Here is a 24,070-nt window from a genome sequence, read left to right on the forward strand (position 1 = left end):
GTCCATGGCTTAATAGGAAAGACCTAGAAAAACCAAGACTCATACTGCCCTGTTCATAGTCTATCTTCTAAAAGAGTTATTATTATTGTTGTTGTTGTTTGGGCCTTCAGAATTATAGCTAAAGTCTCATACACTAGGGAAATGCTCTACCATTGAGTTACAACCTCAACCTTCCTTCTTTATTATAATACTTGATATAAAATACTTTTATTTTTAGTTATGTGTATTTGTGTGGGGGGAAGTCCAAGTGCCTGTACCTAAAGAGTCCAGAATAGAGTGTTAGATTCCCCTAGAGCTAGAGTTAAAGGCTGTTGTGAGCCACCAGATAAGGGTGCTGGGAACCAAACCCAGGCCCTATGCAAGAGCAGCATATGGTGTTAACCACTGAGCCTTTTCTCAACATTACTTACTATAATGCAATTTGAGAGAAAGGATACCATTCAGCATAACTAATTTTAAATATTTCTCATTCAGAAACCCATCTAGGTTGTTAATTTGGAAGTTCCCGTAGCCTTCAGATGAATCTTGGTGATGCTGATTATCAACAGAGAGGTCTTGCCATGCATGTCGGAAAGGTCTCATTGTGTGTATTGAAAATCTCATCATCCACTGCCAGTCAGAGCTGAAGCGGTCTGATTTTCTTGCTGGCAGGCCATTTATCACTTCCCCTAGCCATCAATAATTGATTAAGGAGATTGGACCTGGCACAATGCAAATCAGCCTGTTTTTATCAACATGGAATACCATTTGTGTCAGAATGTGGTAACCTATGCATCCTCTGCTAACTCAAGTTTGATTGACTGTCTGGGGATTTTCATTTGCTCATTTAGCACAAAAGAGAAAAAAAGGAAGAACTGAAAAGGAGAGGAAAAATCACCTGCTTCATTCGGCTTGTGCTGATGCCTCTAGCAGAATTTGTGCCTCACAGTCTATCCTTTTTATCCTGATGCCTCTCCACATTAAAGTAGTGAAATGACTACACAGATCAGAAAATCAATCCCACAGTCCAGTGTTCTCTGGGTGTATCTGTGGGTCTGTGTGTGTGGACCATGCATGGTGATTTTTGAGGCAAAGTCTCCCACCGCCTGGAGCTCAGCAAGTAAGCTAACCTAGCTTGCAAAAGAGTCCCCAGAGGTTCCCCTCCATCTGTCTCCACAGAACTGGAATTACATGATGACACCTCCACATCTGGGTTTTAAAAAAAAGAATTATTTTTATTTTTGTGTATAAGTGTTTTGTATGTGTCTCTGTGCCTTGTGTATGTCTGGTGCCTGCAGAGGTCAGAGAGGACTTTAGATCACCTGGAATTAGAGTTGGAGATGGTTATGATATACCATTGAGGGGAGATGCTGGGAACCAAGCCCAGGTCCAACCAGTGAGCAATCTCTCTAGTACCCACCTATCACCACCCCCCAAAACACACACTTTTTTTTTAAGAACTGGCTCTGGGGATTGAACTTAGGTCCTCATGCTTGTATAGAAAGTGTTTTGTTGACTGAGCTGTCCTGTGACACAGTATTCTCAAATAAAGACTTGCAGATCTCCTCAGAGATTCCTAGGAATGGGAGATGGATGCTCAGACTGGTTCGTTTTTCCTGTTAGTTGCTGCCAGCAACTTTTCTCTCCCTTCTTATTTCTACAAAACTCATCCTGCAAAGTTGAACACAGTTTCTCTGGCTCCTGTACTTAAGATAAATGTACACATTATTTGGTTTAAGGTCAACTGATCATCTCAAGAGGGAAAAAGAAGATCAAATGCACACAAACAAGCTACAGTGACTGTGGTCTTTTAACGCCCTGCCCCTTTGTGATGCTTTGGGGCTTTTTGGTCCTGGTAAAAGGTTTTATTTTTAATTATGTGTATGCACATGTGTCTGTGTGCATGTACACATGAATGCAGAGCCTGTGGAGGCCAGAAGAGGCCATTTAACTACCTGGGTCTGGAATTACAGGCAGTTGTGAACTGCCTGTGTGGGTAATGAGAATCCAATCTGGGAACTTTACAAGAGTAGCAAACATTTTAATCACCAGTCCATCTTTCTAGTCTTTCTCATCCTGGTTCTTTCTTCATGAGAGGATGGAGTATAGAGGTATACTCTTTTCTGCTGTTTTCAGTTATGAAGGCAAACCTCACCACATTTCTCTCTTCCTGTATTTGTGCATGTGAGTGTGTGTGTGCCTCTGTGTGTGTATGTATGTGTGTACATGCACATGTGGGTGTGGTATGCCTGTGAAGGTGTGTATGTGTGTTTTCTTGTGTGCACATGCACATGTGTACATATGTTTGTGATGGTTAGAAGACAAGTTCATCCTCATTCTTCATTTTTCATTCTGATTTGTCCACTTATATTGAGACAGGGTTTTTCACTGGTCTGAAGTTCACTGAACAGTCTAGTCTGGTTAACCAGTGACCCCTGTGGTTCTGTGTTTCCCCACTGCACCAAGCATGGACCATACTACCCAGCTTTCTACATGGGTTCTGGGAATTGAACTCAGGTCCCCATGCTTCCAAAGCAAGCATTTTACGGACTAGCTGTTTATTTCCCAGCCCTCTTTTATCTGTAAGCTAGGTTGTGCAAGAAAATGACTCTCTCTCCTCTCTCCCTCTCACCCCCCTCAAACACACACACACACACACACACACACACACACACACACACACACACCACTTTAGAACAAACACTTGAAGATTCACTTAACACAGAAGAGTGGAGGTTGCCCTTCTCCTCAAGGGAGCAACTTGATTTTCTGAGGCTTCTCTACCAGGTGGACTATCTAGAGATGAGTGACAGGAGCTCACACGGATGGCCAGATTCTGACAGAACGGTGTGGTTTAAGTGGAATTACTAATGAATTACTATTGGTAGCTTTAGATAAACAGGTACATTTTCATATTCTCACAGCTGAAGAGGGCACAACTGAAGTAAGAGGCAGTATCTAATCAGTGGTATTCAGAATGTGAACAAAGTGGGCAAGCATCTAAAGCTAGCATCTTCATATCACAGGGCATATCATCTTCTCTGAACACAGTCACCATCCCCTGCCTCTTCTTAACACTGGAAGACCAGCTGTTGGCATAACTCTCACATGACCAACTTTTCTGTAGTTATATAAAGAAGGAATTCAACAACACTGATTGTAAGTAATTCATGTTCTCTTCCTGAAGACTTATGTTCTTTCAGTATGGAGATGGCAGATTGATAACAATCTTTACATTAGGGACTGGGGTTGGTGATTTTGTAAATGCAAGATATCCGTGTGTGTGTGTGTGTGTGTGTGTGTGTGTGTGTGTGTGTGTACACATGTTTACACAAGTTTATATGGGTATATACATGTTTGTGGGTGTATGGGTGTGCAGGCATATGGAGGCCAAAGGTCAATGTCTGGTGTTTTCCTTAATTGTTCTCTTACTGAGTTTAGAGTTTGTTGATTTACCTAAGCTTACTGGCCTACAAGATCCTGGCATCACTCTGTCTCAGCCTCCCAAGCATCAGGTTTACAGGTATAAGGTGCTGTGCCGAGCTTTTGATGTGGATGCTAGGCATGGAATTATGATCATGTGCTTGCACAGCAATGGCTTTATGGACTGAGCCAGCTCCCGAACCTTCTCTAGACATTTTTCTATTCCTGGCCTTTACACATCCCTCTACTATCCCTTCTCTAAATGCCCGGAAGAGGCTGAGGACTCAACATCAACCTTAACCAGAACAGATTACAATTAACTGCAGGAGTTCAGTGATATCCCTTCCTTTCAATCATATAAAAGACAGGCTTATCTTCTTTCAGAATATGCACTTTAGAGAAATGAACAGACTTCTGAACTCTTAGAATGCCTCTGGCATTCAGAATATATTTTCCACCCTCTGAGGAGAAAGAGACTTTATGTCATTACTTCCCTTTGTGTTCTGCTTCTTCGTTACAATATAAGAAAGGGCCTGAGCTCTCTCTCTGTCTCCTCCTGTAACTAACAATAACATTAATAGGATGCATGAGTACTCTTCAAAGATGATGTGTGTGCATCTCTGAACAGCTTTCCTTAGTGTCTCTTCCTTGCTTCTCCAACCCCTAGCACTGTAGCAGTCAGAACAGTACATCACATTTAAGTGTCATGTGTTCTCAGCCTACTGTGGACAGTGACATTTTCTCCTATTTTTAATGACACTTCAAATGCTGAGAAATACTTTCCATTGGTTTAATAGAATGTTTCGCAAATTGAATTTGAAGATGTTTAGCCATGGTTAGATCAGTTTGGGGTCTAGGGGAAAATGCCTTCGATCCACTAGAAACTTCAAGAAACATCTATTTCCCATCTCTTTGTGAAAAAAGAAAATAAAAACAGTGTTAAGGAAATAATACTGAACACCAAAAAAAACATGGTCAGGAAAGAAGATAATTAATATGGCCATGTCTTCATTTAAAGATTAGTATGCATCTTGAAATCACTATATATATATACATATATATATATATGTATATATATATATGTTATAGCCTGAAATGAACCAAAATTAAAAACAGACATGTATTAACATAAATATCAAATTAAACATATAATAAACATGTGGTGCTGGGAAAATTAAATTGAATATATATGACATTTATTCTTGGTATTATGCAATAAAAGTGATTGAACTTTTAATTTATGAATTTATGGGATTCTACCATGCACTGAAGCTTTTAGTAAAACCTGAGATTGTCAAACTGAGTGCTACAGCACTTACCTCAAAAGTATCCATTGACTTGTAAGGCAGGAAAAAAATACCAGATTTTGACAAACAAAATACAGTTCTGTTTGATGGATGATGCTTCACAGGACCATCTCTAGTTTAGCACAAAGAGAAGAGGAGGTGATGTCAAAGAGAGGACACTTTAGGAAAGAAGTGGATGGAAGAATGAGTTAAAAACAAAGTGGAATGGAGCCTTCTGTGCAGAAGCAAAGTGTAGGTACATGCTCAGAGGAGACGAGAGTAGGGAGCATTTGTACAAAGCTGCAAAGTAGTCCCTGTGGTCAAACATAGGCTTGTGATCCAGTCCCACTTATCTTCCTGCTTGCTGTGCTGCAAAATGATTCAAAAATGTAGGCACAAAACCTATTAACAACTTTATTTAGTTGAAATCACTAAGATGTCTTTCACTCATCAAGCAGGTAGGTAATCAGGATTCAAGCAATGGGTGCTTTTCAGTTCATCAATGAAAGAGCATGTGGTGATATATTGTGTACGCTAATAAACTTGCCTGAGGATCAGAGGACAGAGCCAGTCACTAGATTAGACATAGAGGTCAGACAGTGGTGGTACACACCCTTAATATTATCACTTGGAGGCAGAGATCCATCTGGATCTCTGTGAGTTCAAGGCCACACTGGAAAAAGAGCCAGGCAGTGGTGGCACACACCTTTAATCCTAGTACTGGGAAGCACACACATCTTTAGTCCCAGGAAGTGATGTCTGGGCAGAGAAAGTTATATAAGGTGTGAGGAAACAGGAACTCACTCTCTTTAGGTTGAGGATTTCATAGAGGTAAGGACTAGTGTATGGCTGCTCTGCTTCTCTGATCTTTCAGCTTTCACCCTGATATCTGGCTCTGGGTTAGAATACCATGTAAGACTGGAACAACAAAAGCATTGCTAATATACACAGGACACACATGAATGACTGAAGATGAACCAAGAAAATTGTAATCATTAGCGTCTACAGACTATACAAGATGAATGAAGACCAATCAAAAAGATTGTAATTGAATGGTTCAATTTACATGACATCCAAGAAGAAGCAAAATTACAACAATGGAAGTATATTCCACTGATAAGGGTTGGGAAAGGGGCACTAGGGAAGAAGGGGGTTTAATTAATTAATTGTGTGTATCTATATGTGTGCACACATGTGCCATGGTTCAGGAGTAGAGGTAAGGACAATTTGTGGAAATCAGTCCTCTCCTCCTACCATATGGATCTTGGAGATCAAATTCAGGTCATCAGACTTGGTAGCAAATTTCTTTATCCACCAAGTGTGGTGGGATTGTGTTCCCCGAAATATTGTGCACCCTAATAAACTTAACTGGAGTCAGAGACAGAACAGCCACAATATTAAACATACAGGATAGGCAGTGGTAGCACTTGCCTTTAATCCTAGCATTCCAGAGGCAGAACTCCATGTGTTCAAGGATACAGCCAAGCATGGTGACTCACACCTTTAATCCCAGAAAGCAAGCCTTTAATCCCAAGGAGTGATGGTAGAAAGCAGAAAGGTATATAAAGTGTGAGGACCAGAAACTAGAGGCGTTTGGCTTGTTAAGCTTTCAGGCTTCTAGCAGCAGTTCAGCTGAAAGCCATTGGGATGAGGACACAGAAGCTTCCAGTCTGAGGAAACAAGACCAGCTGAGAAGTTGGCCAGGTGAGGTTAGCTGTGGCTTGTTCTGTCTCTCTGATCTTCCAGTGTTCACCCCGATAACTGGCCACAGGTTTGATTTTATTAATAAGACTCTTTAAGATTCCTGCTACAACCAAGCTAGTTTACCAGACCAGAAAGGAAAACAATGACATCATGAGGTTTGCAGGCAAATGGATGAATCAAGAAAAAATCATCCTGAGTGAGGTAACCCAGACTCAGAAAGACAAACATGGTATGTACTCACTTATAGGAGGATACTAGGTATGGAACAAGGATGACTGGACTACTACTCACAACACCAGGGAGGCTACCTGGAAAACAGGACCCAAAGAAAGACACGGGGATCGCCCAAAGACAGAGAAATGGAAGAGATCTACATGAACAGCCTGGATTGAGTGGGGGTAATGAAGGGCGAGGGTCGAGGGAAAGAGAGCTTGGGGGAGCGGGAGATCCCAGCTGGATCAAGAACAGAGAGGGAGAACAAGGAATAGGAGACCATGGTAAATGAAGACCACATGAGAATAGGAAGAAGCAAAGTGCTAGAAAGGGCCCACAGAAATCCACAAAGATGCCCCCACAATAGACTGCTGGCAATGATCGAGAGACAGCCCAAACTGACCTACTCTGGTGATAGGATGGCCAAACACCCTAATTGTCGTGCTAGAAACCCCATCCAATGACTGAGGGAACTGGATGCAGAGATCCACGGCCAGGCCCCGGGTGGAGCTCCGGTAGTCCAATTGGCAAGAAAGAGGAGGGTTTATATGAGAGAGAATTGTTGAGACCAAGGTTGGATAAAGCACAGGGACAAATAGTCAAACGAATGGAAACACATGAACTATGAACCAATGGCTGAGGGGCCCCCAAGTAGATCAGGCCCTCTGAATTGGTGAGACAGTTGATTGGCTTGATCTGTTTGGGAGGCATCCAGGCAGTAGCACTGGGTCCTGTGCTCAGTGCATGAGCTGGCTATTTGAAACCTGGGGCTTATGCAGGGTCGCTTGGCTCAGCCTGGGAGGAGGGGACTGGAATGCCTGGACTGAGTCTACCAGGTTGATCTCAATCCTTGGGGGAATCTTTGCCCCGGAGGAGATGGGAATGGGGGGTGGGCTGGGGGAAATGGGAGGGGGGGCGGGGGGGGGGAGGAGAACAAGGGAATCTGTGGCTGATATGTAGAATTAAATTATATTGTAAAATAAAATATTTTTTTAAAAATGTAAACATCTGTTATTATGGGAATTACAGACAACACAATTGTCAACACCCATGGAATTTTGTAACAAGAAATACAGGGTATAAAAAATAAAGTCAAACAAGAGTAGGAGAATTTCATAAAGAAATATAGTTATAAAAAGAATCTTGACTTAACTTCACTGGAGAACATTCTAAGTCACATCATTTGGAAATGGTGATTTTACTGAAATCCATAGATGAAGATGATGAATGGACAAATCAAAGGTATGTCAAAATTGATAAAGTTATGTCTCATGGGAAAATGAATTAGGCCTAAAATTGCTATACAGATGTACTGAGGCCGAACTAATTCATAAATAGGTAGTAGATGTCAGGAGAGTCATTGCTAATCTTACCTCTGAAGATGGAAGTCGCAAATATGCAAGGGTGAAGGCAGGAGACTGTGAGTAAATACACTTTGCAAACAATCAGATGGATAGGCGAAAACAGTCATGGTCATGTCTATATAAGCAGATCTGCATACAAACTGAGTCCAGGAAGAGACCAGGTCTTGATTTCTGCTATCATTTTCCAGTAAAAGGTGTTAGGAATGAGGGCAGAAATATATCAGATCATGAAACATCTCACAATGCCAGAAAACAAGAGAGTTCCCAGGATAAATGACCTCAGTAAACAGCCAGAAGGAGTTCTCAGTGACCAGAGTGGGACCACCAAAACAAAATAGGCATTACAATACAATATATTAAAGAAATAATACTGTTTAAATAAATGGCTGATTAAAATTAAAAAAAAATTGGGTAGGAGGAAAAATCTCTGAACCTGGGGTTGACATTTTGTTGGACTAGATGGCCAGTGAGTCCCTGGGACCTGCCTGTCTCTGCATTCCATGGGTGAGATCACAGGTGTGCATGGCCATATCTAGCTTTTCGCATGGGCTCCGGGAATCTAAACACAGATTTTCATGCTTTTTCAGTAAACACTTATTCACTGACCCACCTCTCCTCCATCATCTACTGATTTATTAACAATTGTTTTCAAAACCAAGCTAGTTTTAGAAGAAAAAAATGAATATTATTTTGCATTTGTGGTTTTCTTTTCCAAATCCATAATCTAAAGTTACTACATGAAAATACCAAACAAATTCAAATTGAGAGTCAACTTACAATATGTAGGATCATTATTCCTCAAGGTTTTTAAAAACAAGGAAATTCTGAGGAACTGTTACCCTCCCAAGGAAGCTAAGGACATGATTCAGCTGAATATAGGATTGTCCTAGATAGAGTCATATAACAAAGAACAAATCTACAAAATAACACATTGTGAACAGGGGAAACTAGGGAGCCCCAAATACATTGCAATTGAGCTAAGCTAGCTACTGGAATGTAGAAGGAATGTAGCAAAAATATTTTTAGTTATGATATTTGTCCTATAGAAATGCCAGGCACTAACAATAGGGGGAATTAGTTAAGAAGTATTACAGAATCTCTAGATATAATAATTAAAACTTCTCCATGAATTGCAAATTATCTTAAAATTCAACATTAAAAATTATATATTACTCACAGTGAGAGCTGTTGTGTAGCGATTTCCTGTGAGCTGAAATATTCCATCATGGAGGGAATCTCATTAAGAGGCATGAAGGTCTAAAGGAAGGTTTGTTAAGATCCTAGACATAAGGACTGAGACAGTCCCTGGAACTGACCAAATGCGCAGAACGCCTCCCTTCCCAAGATTACGTGCTAAGTAAGGACTGAGACAGTCCCTGAAACTGACCAAATGCACAGAACGCCTCCCTTCCCAAGATTATGTGCTATGTAAGGACTGCTGAGGAGACTCAGACCAGTCAAGAGATCTGGAAGACACTCTTTGAACTTGGAATTGCTTGCAGGTTGTGCAGAGGGCTCCAAGATTACTTCTTTTGTGAGTTATCACCCATAGTGGGCGGGCCTTTGGGGATGCAGCTACCTTCGTACTCGCTCTCGCTCTCTCTGTCTCTCTGTCTCTTTCCCTCTCGCGCCCTCTCGCGCCCTCTCGCGCCCTCTCGCGCCCTCTCGCGCCCTCTCTTTCTGGACTTTGTTGATATTGTTGCTTGGGGACTTGTGATGTATGATGGACTTGTGAAAGACAGAAAGGAAGGCTTCTATAGGCGTATGACTCATGTGGTGATCCAGGTAAGACATCCTTTCCCAAAGCAGTGTTGATGGAGGTCAGAAAAGCAGGTGAAACATGACCCTGAGACAGAAATGAAATCTCTCTGACGGAACTCCAATTCCTGCCTGAGGCAGGGGATCCAATGAACAAATATGCTCTGGGAAACGATAAGGACTTATTTCAAATTTTAAATGCATTGTTAGAGCTAGTTACTAGCAAGTTGAAGTTTTTGAATTTCATAGATCAACCATAAAATATGCATTCTATTTTGTTCTTTCTGTGCGCTCTGTATTCTATTTATTCTAGTCTCTATATTATGTACAACATCCTTTCTCCATTAAATGAGTCCTCAATGAGACAAACCCCAATTTGGAAATACCTGGTATATCACTTCACACAAGAGAATGTGATGTCCGGTTTTTTTTGTTTGTTTGTTTGTTTGCTCTTTTTCTGAGACAGAGTTTCTCTGTATAGCCTTAGCTGTCTTGGAACTCACTCTGTAGAGCAGGCTAACATCGAACTCACAGAGATCTGCCTGCCTCTTCCTCCCAAGTGCTGGGACTAATAAAGCTGTGCACCATCACTACCACCGCCATTTTTTAAAAAATATTTAAATGACGATGTTCAAAACTCAGTGATACAAATATATCAATGCAGCTTTAGAAAAACCACACAGTATTTTTAACAGACATATCAGCAAAGAAAATATTCAAATAGCTAAGGGATATTCATGATAGATCATTAGCAAAATGTAAGATACAGGTGCCAGTGATATATGCTCCGTACCTTAAAAATCACACAATAGTTGTGAAGTACTGAAGATTTGCAACTCTCATTTAAAAACATTTAAAAGCTTCTCTAAATTTTTATGCACATAATTTCTTTTTTCTTATTTTTCACTCTTTGGTGCTGCTATTGTTGCTACAGTGGATTGACCCTCTGTTTTTGTGTTGAACAGAACTGGTAAGTCTGAAAATTCTAGTCACATTTCTGATTTCAGAGGCAATTATTTTAGACTATTACCATTCATAACTTTTTTCTGCATCATTTATGAGGTTTATCTAATTTCCTTTTATAGCTGTTTTTGTTTGTCTGTTTTCTGGATTTTGGTGAGAAGTAGAGTTTGGAAGTTCCCAATTGCACATGTTTTCCTATTTAGTTTCTAATGGCTAGTTTTAATGACCAGCTCAACACAGTCTAGAATCATCTGGGAAGAGAATCTCAATAAGGGAGTGTCTAGATCAGGTGTGTGAAAGATGGTCTTGGTTGCTTTACTTGATATTTGAAGACCCAGTCATTGTGAGTTATGCCACTCCCTGGGTTGGGGCTCTGGGCTGTGTAAGTAGAAAAGGCTAGCATGCATGCATCACTCTGTTTTACATTCCTGCTGCCTTGACTTCCTGGCTACCATGGACAGTAATCTGGGATTCTGAACTAAAGGAAACCTTTCTCACATAGGTTGATTTTTATCAGGGTGTTATTAAAGCAACCAGAAATGAAACTGGCACTGGGAGATGATCTAATGATAAACCATTTCCAAATATGTTTAAACTTAAATGCCATACATTAACAGAAATCGAGAAAGATGAGAATGAGAAAGTCCAGGTCACTTACAGTGATGGTAGGCCCCAGTTCAGCTGTGTCCTTCATTCCCAAGATTTTGATAAAAATGTCCTCTAAAGGAGAGCACTCAGCCTTTGAAGTAGTAGCCTAAATACCAGGGGCCCCAACAGAGGCTTAGAAGCAAGAAATTTAATCAACAGGAACAGCAAAATGCTCACAAGGTAAAGGTCTCAAACAGGTCGGATGAAATATAGAAAAACAGATGAGATTAGAGTTTTGAAAATCCTTTGTATGCATTCATTCCGAAAATGCTTTTGGAGCATCCTGCATATGCTTTACCTTCACTGTAGGAAGTTTGGAAGGGCTGGCAAGTTCCATCTCTGAAGGAGTATGCATTTGAGCAGAATAACTAAGATAACATACAAGTAAATAAAAATGGCATGATTTCAAAAGTACAAGGAGAAAAATAGGAAGATATTTCAGTTGAAATTTCAGGAGTAAGACTGAGGCATTTATTCAAACAAATGATAGAGTCTCATTTTGTGGTCCTCCTGGATGTTCTGGAATTCACTATGTAATGTCATTCTGGCCTTGAACTCATAAGTGATCCTCTTGTTCTCTGCCCCCAGAATGCCAGGGCTTTGAGGTTAAGAAAACACATGTCCGTTCAAGGGCATCACAAAGGTGAATGTACAGTAGACATGGGAGCTAATATACTTAGGAAACAAAATCATGATGGTGAGACAGCAAGCAAGCCTACTTACCAAGTTGGTTAGGGATGCAGGGATGCTCCTCTCATCCTTGTGCTTTCAAAATAAACTCATTAGAGGCTCAGCAGTTAAGATCACTTACTATTTGTCTTAGTCTGTGTTCTATTGCTGGGAAGAGACAGCATGACCAAGGCAACTCTTATTAAAGAAAGCACTTAGTTAGGGCTTGCTTACAGTTTCAGAGACTTACTCCATCGTCATCATGGTGGCTTGCATGGCACTGGAGCAGTAGCTGAGAACTACAACCTGACCTGCAGGCTGAGAGGAAAAGAACTGAACCCAGCATGGGCCTTAGAAACCTCAAAGCCTGCCCTCAGTGACACACTTCCTCTAACCTACTCCAACAAGACCACATGTCCTAAGCCTTGCAATGTTTTCAAACAGTTCCACTTTTTGGTGACCAAGCATTCAAATATATGAACTTGTGGGGGTTGTTCTTATTCAAACCACCATACTGCTCTATCTGAGGATCAGAATTCAGAGCACAGCAGCCACAACAGAAGTCTCACCAGCACCTGTAATTCCAGCTCCAAGAAATGTGATGACACCCTACTGACCTCTGTAACCACATGCAGGCGCTCTCTCTCTCTCTCTCTCTCTCTCTCTCTCTCTCTCTCTCTCTCTCTCTCTCTCTCTCTCGTTGTTTCCATGGATTTGTATATTATCTCAGCCATTATGTTATGTACACTCTAATTAGAGATCTGAAAGTTGAATGTGATGTATGCAAATGTATCTGTTTTGTAAATGTATGCATATTAATTGAGCACTCAGTTCTGGAGTTGGATGTCAGAGCTACAAATCCAGGTTCTCCTACTCACCATGGTTGTTAATATTTGTGGTCTCACTAGATCGGCATGTTATGCTCTGTCAGATGGAGATAATAATAAGGCCAGCTCACGAGGTGGATGTAGAGTGTAGGGGTGGTTGCAACACAATCAACATAACAGTGGATTCACTACAAACATTCATTATTCATTCATTAAGCAATTGTCTGTGCCCAGTCATAGAGCTTGGAAGTAGACTGGGTTTGTATTGTTGATTTGCTGAATTCCACATTTCTAAGTAAATTCTAGGTCCCTAGCAAGTAGGGAAGCAGCAGCAATGACTGGATGAATCCTATCTAAACATCATGGAGAGACATATGGGAAAAGGTAGTTTAAAAACAGGACTGGGAACCATGGCTGCAATATTAGTTACTTTTCACATTGTTCTGAAAAAAGGTCAGACAAAAGTGACTTCAGGAAGGAGGAGTTTGTTCCAGCTACAGTTCGAGGACACAGTCCACAATGGTGCAAAGTTCCGGCAGCAGAAGAGTGAGGCAGTGGGTCATATCGTGTCCGCAGTCAGGAAGCAGAGAAAGAAGAACGCCATTGCTCAGCTCGCTGTCTGCTTTTTATTCAGTCCAGTACCCCAGTTCATAGGTTGATGCCTCAGACATTTAGGGAAGATCGTCTCCTTTCAATCAGCCAAAGAGAAATCCCCTCATAAACATGTCCAGAAGTGTATCTCCTAAGTAACTGTAAATCCTGTCAAGGTGACACAGTCAACATTCATCATCACAGGCGCCAAGAAAATCAGGCCATGGTTCAGTGACCACAGCATCTTGTTATAAGGGGATTGCCTTTAACTTTGCCCAAAATGCTGTCTAGAGCCACACAAATAGAAGTCTACTGCTGGTGGTGATCCCGGGCCAGAAGGGGAAGGCTGTGTGTCCTCTGAATGTGTCACAGGTACCCAACCTTGTACTGTGATCTGTTTTTCTTTAGAAATGCAAAAGAAACAGGTGTTACGAGTGGATGACATGTGGAGATGGTAAGATTGCTACATAATTAATCCAAAGATAGAGCACTCTTTTCTTCAGCAAAGAAGGTACCTACAATTTCAAAAGGCTCTTAGAGTTCACACAGAGCACCCCACATGGGGTACATATAACTCTATCTCTTATACCACAAAACTATCTAAAGAGACAGAAATAATTCTTGAGGCCGATGCTGACTAATTACTGAGATCCTGAGAGAGTAAGTGAGTAAGTGAGTGAATGAGTGAATGAGTGAGTGAGTGTATGTACCCTTTGAGGTCTGACAAGTGTGTTTTAAGGTCAGCTCACTCTGTGTGTAAAGAAAACACAGCCACCTTGAGAAAGTGCTGCTGTTGACAGTGTCCCCATTCTCGATGATTAACGGGGTGATTATTTATTCCTTTTGTGATTACCCTTGAATGTGTGACACTGGTCCTTTGTCATCAAAGGAAACAGTTTTACATTCCAGTGAGAACGGAAAAGAGGTTTAATTACTATCTGTGGCATCTGCTTATTTGAGTCATCTTATGAATAATCACGGAGACCAACACATCCAGATGGCCCGGCTGTCTTCCTCTCTGCCTGCCTTTCTCACAACCAATAGCATGCTCTTTTCTATTCAGAAAGGGCGACTATTATGGGCTGGGGAGATGGTTTAGTGGTGAGAGTGCTTAGTGCAAAAACAAGAAGGCTGGAGCTTGTATCCCTCGCACCCACAAAAATATATGGCTGGCACATGATCCCACTTGTAATTCCAGTCCTCTGAAGGCAGAGACAGGTGATCCCTAGAGCAAGCTGACTAGTGACACTAACAAACTAGGCAAGCTCTGAGTTCTACTGAGAGACAGTCATGATTAGTAAGTAGAGAGCAATTGAGGCTGACTCATGTCAGCCTTGGGCCTTGATATGTGCATGCACACACCCACACATAAGTGTGCCCATGCATGTGTCAACATGCATACACATATGCATGCAACACACACACACACACACACACACACACACACACACACACACACACACGAAAAGTCACATTTTAAAAGATAATTGGAGTAGATGAGGAGTTGGCTCAGTGGTTTCTTCACTGACTGCTCTTCCAGAAGGAGTTTGATCTACAGCACCCATGTCACGTGGCTTACAACTCCTAGTAACTCTAGTTCTGGGGGATAAGACACCCTCTTTTGGCCTCTGTGGGATCTGCTCACAAATAGACAAGCACATATGCACATACAATTAAAATAAAAAATAAAGTTTCCTTAATTGAATAGGCATTTCTAGGTAATGAAGTAGCCTCTATGCTGTCAGCAGGACTATCCCTCCATCACCAACTTGAAAACCCACGTGCCAGCAGTAGATGGAATCTGATAGTAAAGTACATCTGAGGAGAAGTCATTTGCAGACAGAGCCTCCTGTGGGATTCAGATGCAGTTACAAAATTGTCAATACTTCATATTGAAACAGCAGCTTTCTAAATAGCACAGAGTTCAAGGCTGGCTATCTGCTATTCTCAAAGGGAAGAACTTCTCTTCATAAAATATACTTAGAACTCTCTCCTAATGACATTGCCCACAGTTTCACAATAAGCCCTAAAAATTTGCGGTAATTGATTTTAGCTCAGTTGGGAAAGACTGGGTGACATCTGAAGACCCTTAAGATATACTATGTGGGGCTAGAGGGATGGCTTAGTGGTTGAGAGTACTTGCTGCTCTTGCATAAGACCTGAGTTCTACACCCATTACCCGCATGGGGCAGAGCATAACTGTCTGCAACTCCAGATTAAGGGGGTCCTGGGCACTTTTCTGGGCTCCTTTAACACTGTGCACATCTGCACATACTCACACACAGACACATGCAGGAAGATAAAAATAATATAAGTAAATATTTTTAAAGATGTGCCGTGTGTGTGTGTGTGTGTGTGTGTGTGTGTGTGTGTGTGTATGTGTGTTATGTGTACATGTTTGTGCAGGCACATGTGCATGGGGATGCTAGAGTTTGATGTTAGGTTTCTTCTTCAATCACTATCTACGATGTTTTCTATCACTGAACCTGGAATTCTTGATTCATCTAGACTGGCTGGCTGGTTAGCTCCAATAGTCCCCCATGTTCCCTTCTCCAGCACTGGGCTTGCAGATAGGCACCACTGTGCTGGATTTTAAAAAGATTTAATAATTAATTTTTATGTACATGCATGTGCTTGCGAGTGCAATGTCTATAGAGATCAGAATAAAGCACTGGGTCCTCTGGAACTGGAGTTACACGTGGTTGCAAGCCTCCCCACGTGGGTCGTGAGAACGACACTCAGGTCCTGTGGTAGATCAGCATGCACTTTTGATGGCTGAGCCATCCCTTTAGTCCCCAGGCTGACATTTTCTACACTTCTGCTGGGGGTCCAAGTTCGGGTCTCTATGCTTACACAGCAAGAACTCCATGGATATGAGCCATTTGCCCTGTGTTTGTACATCTCTTTATTATGCACAGTTTATGTGCATTTGGTGAGAGTGGTGCATGTCAGCTTCGGACAACCCATCTGCTTTGCAAACCAGTCAGAGTGCCGGGGGCACCAAGGCGCACACCCAAATGTTCTTGGAGAATTAGCCTCACTTCTAACTCAAGAGGTGTTTTATGGCTGCTAAAGCAATAAAGCAGGCCCATTCTCAGTGGTGCACCAATGGCAGCAGTTGCTTCTCGCACAGGCTGAAGATTAACAACGGGGCTTCAGGAGATTTATAGAGCTGGTTATTTCACCCTGAAAGGGAGAAGGTGTTCCTAATTCTCTCTCTTGCCTTAATAGACTGACAGTTCCAGGGCTTCGGGGAGCATCTTGAGATAAATAAATCTCCAGATAACGCAGATGGGAGTGGGGAGCTCAAAGGGACTCTGTGACCCACCAGTGTTCATGGCTGCAAAGGAATGGCCACAGGAACGCCAGCTATCTGCTCTTGACTTGTGCAGTAAAACCTAAGTGTCAATCCCAGAGAAGTGCTGAGATTGGGAAGCTGGACTGTTGGGTCCCAAGCCATTCTGCCAAACCCATGACACTCGGAGGAAGTTCTAGATTAAGCTGATTGAGGTGGAAAGCTTATTGCAGGTGGCACCATTCCGTGGGCTGGGCTCCTAGACTAAGTAAGAAGGAGGAAGAGAGCTGAGCACCAGGGCTCACTCATCGCTCTCTGCTTCCTGACTGTGGATGCAAAGTGCGTGGCTGCTTCACGCTGCTAATTGCTTTGATTTGCCACCATGATACGCTATAGCCATTCCTTCCATAAGTAGATTTTGTCGTGTACTTCATCACAGCAGTGAGAAAAGTGACCCATCCAGTCTCTACCTCGGGACCAGTCCACAGTATCAAAATCGTCTTTGAGTCTTTGATCTTTTCCACCTCACCTTTCACTGACATCACTGAGCTCCGTGATCTGTGAAATAAATGTGAGTTGTATTTTCTCTGCACTCTGTCAGCTTCCAACTGGTGTGACTCCTAGTGCATATGAGTAGATAATGGCTATGGGGCACATGCTGAAGGACTTTAAAGAGGTCTCTACTCCCAAATGAGTCCTAGAGTTCCCTGAGTTGACTCAAATATATGCATTTGATATCAACCTGAAAGGCAAGTTAATCAAACCGGCATGGTAACATATTTTGGACTTCAACTCAAAAATGTGTTCTCAATAACTTGGCATCTGATAGCTTCTTGAGGTAGATGGTCAAGCTGTATTCTTAGATAGGAAGCAGACATAGATGAATGCTGGTGTTCAGCTTGCTTTGTTCCTTTTATTCAATGTGGTACCTCAGCACATGGAGTGATGTCACTCACATACAGGGTGAGTCTTCCCATAGCAGTACATGGCTCACCGTACAATGGAATGCGCAAGTTCTCCATGATCCCAGGATAACACTTCATTTCAGTAGTTAGAGTAAGTGTAAGGCATCGTGTGAACACATTTATATCTTTCAAATTTCTAGATTCTTGGAAAAAAATCACTATATAACTACTAACCCTACCTCCTACCTTGAACATAGCCTTCAGGTTCTCTCTGTCTCACCTGACAATGATGATCATCCACTGACACAGAGATCGGGGTATTTTATCTGGTAAGATGTACTTGAAAGACAGAATGGTGTTGAGTAGTACTTAGGAACAAGGGTTTGTGAAGATGACCTGGATTTAATCTCAGTTTTTACACCTGAAAAAACTAGGGTTGTGGGCTGGAGAGATGCTTCAGTGGGTAAGAATGCTTTCTATTTAAACAGGAGGACATGAGTTCAAATCCCCAGCACCCAGGTTAAAAGCTGGGATGTGACTTTGTACATACCTGTAACCCAAACATTGTGGACAAGAGAAGTCAGGAGGATCTCTGGGACTTGCTGGCTGTCAGTCTAGCTCCAAGTTCAGTAACAGGCACTGTACCAAGAGAAGAAGACTCAGAGTGACACAGTGGGACACCTGATATCTCCCTCTGTCCTCTGCACAGGCATGTACACACACACACACACACACACACACACACACACACACACACACACACGTGCACACACACACACACGTGCACTCATGCACACACACACGCACACACATACACATATACACACACACCAATTTGCATAGGCATTCTACCTTTCCATGTCTCCATTTCTTTGTCTATTTAATGTATTTAATAGTAACAAAATGTTATCAAGACTGTGAAGTACACAGAAGATGTTTGGCACATATAAATCTACCATTAAATACTATTTTCTTAGTATTTAACCCTACTTTAATTTGTAAAAATTCATACTGATGGATGTATCTGAGTGTCCAATAGATAAAGGATTACAAACTGTGGCAGATTCTCATTTTCCCAGCATTACATATCCAAATAGCAAAACCTTCAATATCATTCCCTGGAACTTCAAAAAGTCTAACTGTTATGGGTGCTTGTTCCTGTGTCCCTGTACTTGGGAGGCAGGGGATCAGTCTTGACTATCACTCCTCAGGTACCATCCACCTTGGTTTTTTTTTAGAGACAAAAACAATTTTCTGCCTGGATCTGGAGCTCACTGATCAGCAAGTGCCAGGGAGCATCCGGTTTCTGCTTCTCTAGCTCTAGGGTTATAGGCATGCAGGACCACGTACTGCCTTTGTGTAAGTGCTGGGATCCAACATGGGTGCTCAGGCCTGTCCAGCAAGCACTTTGTCAACTGAGCCACTCCCTTAGTCTGCCTGTTCTTTTCCGTAAGTGTTTGCCACAGTTGACTTCAGACTTGCTTAAGGATCTTCCCGTTGTCCCAGCCTGCTTCTTTGATGTATATGGTTTTAGATACATAGTATTCTTCATTGGATTTTGGTTAATCTTGATCGTCACCTTGATTGGATCTGTAATCAACTAAGACACACATCTCTGGGCAAGTTTTGAGGGCATTTGCTGGAAGAATTTATTGAAAGAAGAAACCCTCCCTTCACAGTGGACAACACTTTCCAAACATGGCCCAGATATAAAAGAGGTCCTAAGGAGAAGCAGGGTTGCTTCTCCAAAAATCCTCCAGGCTGTTGGTGTTTGGTTGAGACTTCTGAGACATCCAGTCTTATGGACTGATCATTTGCCTAGTTCTCAGCCTCTCAAGCAGGCAGACAGACATTGTTGGAACACTCAGCCCAAATCGTGTGAGCCAATCTAATAAACCCTTCTCCAAGATAAATGTCCATTTTATCGGTTCTGCTTCTACAGAGAACTCTGAGCGATACAGTAATCATTTGAATTCATGAATCTTGTGATACACCTGTATTTACGAATAAAACAGACACCTGAGGAAAACATTATATAATTAAACACATGTATATAAAGAACTGATACATATAGCCAGTCTAACCCCAGTGACAACCAGACCTCAGTCTATCCAAAGTCATCAAACACATTATCACAGTCATTTGTTACAATGAAACAGGAAATCCTTTCTTCCTAAATAAGAATTTTAGCATGCACATGGTGGAGATGTCAATGAGAACCGAGCATCAATAATGTTCATTGTGGTTCTGATCTATATTTGAGCACATCCATTTCGGCTGGTCACATTAGATGTGAGAGGTAAAAGTGGATCATGCGTCTGTAACTAGCACAGGAAACCAATAGCCCACCGCAGGAAATCGACATTCTTCTATTAACTCTTGTCAGACCCACTCTTGTCTCTAGGATGCACCCAAGCTCAATAGCAGTAAGAAGATGGGACAACTCAATCATTTTATAGGGAAAAACAAAATGTGTCTGATTTTGCAAAAAGTCTTCACTTGCAAACTTCTCTATGCATAGATATAAAGGAGGTCCATATGTACTGAGCTCACTCCATGTACCTGAAACAGTACTAAGCACTTTCCCTATAATATCTTTTCTTTAATCTCAACATATCTATAGTTGCATTGCTAAAAACTGGTGGGTCCTATGTCTTTTTCTTCTTTAAAACAATGGAGATCATAAAATTTGCATCTGAATCCCTATCACTGACCTATCGAAGAATTTTGATGTTGTGTCTAGTCTCCAACCTTAATTGTCACTTGTGATTTTCTCCATTAACATACAAATGTACATACTAAACACATATATACATATACATATGCACATAAATATGCACATACATATATAGACATACATACAAATACATGCATACATGCAATATATACACAAAAAACACACATTACTTGTTTATTATTCTGAACTTAATATATATGTTTTCACACTTCCAAGAGACATATTTACCACCTCCCCCTTTGAATGAAGAACTAGACTCAACTAGACTCATTGTACGTTACCTGTCATGAAAAATAGCACAGATCTAAACAGTGACAGCAAAGGGCCAACAGAAGCAGAGATCATTTTGTTCACAACTCTGTGAAGCGCTCTCTCTCTCTCTCTCTCTCTCTCTCTCTCTCTCTCTCTCTCTCTCTCTCTGTTTTTCTCTCTCCCTCTGTGTGTGTGTGTGAGTGTGTGTGTGTGTATGTGTGTGTGTGTGTGTGTGTGTGTGTGTCACACAAAGATAGAGAGGAGAGGGAGGGGAGACAATGGGTAGGAAGGAGAAAGGACCTGTGTATGAAGGAACATTTGGCTGCATGCATGGAGGCCAGAAGAGGGCATTGAATGTCTTTGATCATGCTCTACCTATTCCTTTGAAGCAAGGTTGCTTTCTGAACTTAGGCTGTCATTCTCCTTGCTGGGATGGAAGACAGCATACCCCCTGACTTCTCTAGTGTTTCCCGAGGACACCTTGTAACTTGAGGATTGAGATCCAGACTCTGCTCTTCATGGTTGTACAACAAGTAGCCCTAACCCTTGAGCGATCTCTTCTATCCCAACACAGGACCTCTTCTGTTTTCCCACTGTGTACACCAAGCTTGCTTGCCTGAGACCTGGGGAGCTTTTATCTCCACCTTCCATTTCCCCCATGGAGTACTGAAATGATAGATTTGCATCTTGCTATGCCTGGCTTTTTACATGGATTCTGGGAACTCAGACTCTGGTCTTGTTCCACTTATACGAAAAGAGCTTTACCCCCAAGTCCTCTCTCCAGCTCCAGAAAATTGATTATGTAGTGACATAGGGTATCATATAAATTTGATACATGTCTAAAATGATTATATGAGAGTTTTAGGGACAAATAAAATTTTAACTTTCAAACTTAAACAAATATTCCGGAATTGGTAAAAGTTAGCTGCATAAGGTTTCATGTGTCTTATTTTTATATGTTCCATTTGATTTTTCTCATTATCGTGTTGTTTTCAAACATGCTTAGGGATTTTGTACTTGTATTTATGAGCTGGAATTTGGGGTATTTTCCTTTATCATAACCCCTGTGAGCAACTGACATTATAATTATTCTTGTCTTACAAATATTAATGAGAAAACAGTTTTTTTCTCCTCTAGAGAAGTAAGATGAAGGTTGATGTTTGTATTCGTATAGCTCAAGAAAGAGTGATTCGGACAGTCATGTTCCTGTTTCTATGGCTGTGACAGCTGTGTTCCTGTTTCTATGGCTGTGACAGCTGTGTTCCTGTTTCTATGGATCTGACAGCTGTGTTCTGTAGCTTGAGTTTTCCTGCCTGCCCACAGTCAGGACAAATCTCTCTCACCTGCCAGTCCCACAGCCACTCAGACCCGACCAAGTAAACACAGAGATTTATATTGGTTACAAACTGTATGGCCATGGCAGGCTTCTTGCTAACTGTCCTTACAGCTTAAATTAATCCATTTCTATAAATCTATATCTTGCCACGTGGTTCATGGCTTACTGGCATCTTCACATGCTGTTTCTCATCATGGAGGCTGGCAGTGTCTCTCTGACTCAGCCTTCCACTTGCCAGCTTTAGTCTCCTCCTTGTCCCGCCTACATTTCCTGCCTAGCCAATGGCCAATCAGTGTTTTATTTATTGACCAATCAGCAGCACATTTGCCATACAGAACATCCCACAGCATTGTTCCTGTTTCTATGGCTCTGACAGCTGTGGTCCTGTTTCTATGGCTGTGACAGCTGTGGTCCTGTTTCTATGGCTGTGACAGCTGTAGTCCTGTTTCTATGGCTGTGACAGTTTGTGTTCCTGTTTCTATGGCTTTGATAGTTGTGTTCCTGTTTCTATGGCTGTGACAGCTGTGTTCCTGTTTCTATGGCTGTGACAGCTGTGTTCCTGTTTCTATGGCTGTGACAGCTGTGTTCCTGTTTCTATGGCTGTGACAGCTGTGTTCCTGTTTCTACGGCTATGACAGCTGTGGTCCTGTTTCTATGGCTGTGACAGCTGTGTTCCTGTTTCTATGGCTGTGACAGCTGTGTTCCTGATGCTATGGCTCTGACAGTTGTGTTCCTGTTTCTATGGCTTTGATAGTTGTGGTCCTGTTGCTGTACTTTCTCTAGGTAAGATTTTTTGCAAGTTTCACCTTGTTCTGTAGTTTTAAGATGTTTTCAAACAGATATTTAACTCACATTGTCCTTATTCTCAGTACATTGGTGTGCAGTGGGAGGCTAATTTACATATTATTAATATACCATCCCTTCTAAAAATTAAAAATCCTTTGCTTTCCAATTAACTCACACACACAAAAAAAAAAAACAAGCAAACAACAAGAAGAAAACACTGCTTTTCAGGTCTTGACTATGTATGACCAGACCTGCATGTTCAATCTCATCCTCAGCTCTAAGCTATGCAATAAGGGGTTAATATGAAAACAGGAGAATGGCACATGTAAGGCCAGGAAGCAGTAGGGTATCATATAGTAAAATGGTAATTGAAAGAAATGAGGCTGGGGAGATGGCTCAGTAGGAACAGTGATGTCTGGGTGATCATGAGAACATGAATTCAGCCTCCAGCATTCAAGTAAAAAGCCTGGTGAGGTTCATTGTCCAACAGCTTAGCCAAACTGATGAGCTCAAGGTTCAGTGAGAGAACCTTTGTCAAAGCATAAGGTATAGAGCAATAGAAGACACCTGATATGGATATCTAGGCTTCCCATGAACTAGCATGCACATACATACATACATACATATACATACATACACACACACACACACACACACACACCACACACACACCACACACACACACATGCACAGGCCTATGTGTGCAGGCACATACCCCTATGCATATCCATAAATAAAAGACAAGTAGACACTGCCCCAAACAATACTGTACAACTAAATAGATGTATTGAAGTGCAAACTACCTTAGCTATTCTGACTCCATGGAACAGCCAGAATAACAGTACCACTGCACACTGCATCAACCCATGTCAGAAACAACGTTCTTTATTTCATAAGAGCACTGAAGACTCACTGGAAAAGTGAAGCTGTTTATGTCATGACCTTGCAAAGCTAGGCATCAGCCTAGAAGGGCTGAGTATTTAAAACAGCTTATAAAACCTGTCTCATAGACCTTCCCTTTCTGAACCACCAGAAGGGTACCAGTTTACATCACATCTATCATTCCCTCCCCTCCTTACACTTGTATATTTCTCATATAAAAATATCATGTGTGGGTGCATGTCTACATATTACATCCTATTTATTTCAAGACCCACTAGCATAGCCTTGCAGGCAAGCTTGACAGTGAGTATTTGTTTGGCTATGGGGGCAGTGGCTATAGCTTAGCAGAGGTTGGGTGGAGAAATGGCTAGACCAGCAGGCATTAGCTGGGATTGGATGTTCTCTGTCATTGCTAGATGTTCTTAAGCTGGCTTCAAGGCACTTTTAAAGAT

Source organism: Peromyscus eremicus, chromosome 15 (assembly GCF_949786415.1).
Source record: "Peromyscus eremicus chromosome 15, PerEre_H2_v1, whole genome shotgun sequence".
Taxonomy (NCBI): Eukaryota; Metazoa; Chordata; class Mammalia; order Rodentia; family Cricetidae; genus Peromyscus; species Peromyscus eremicus.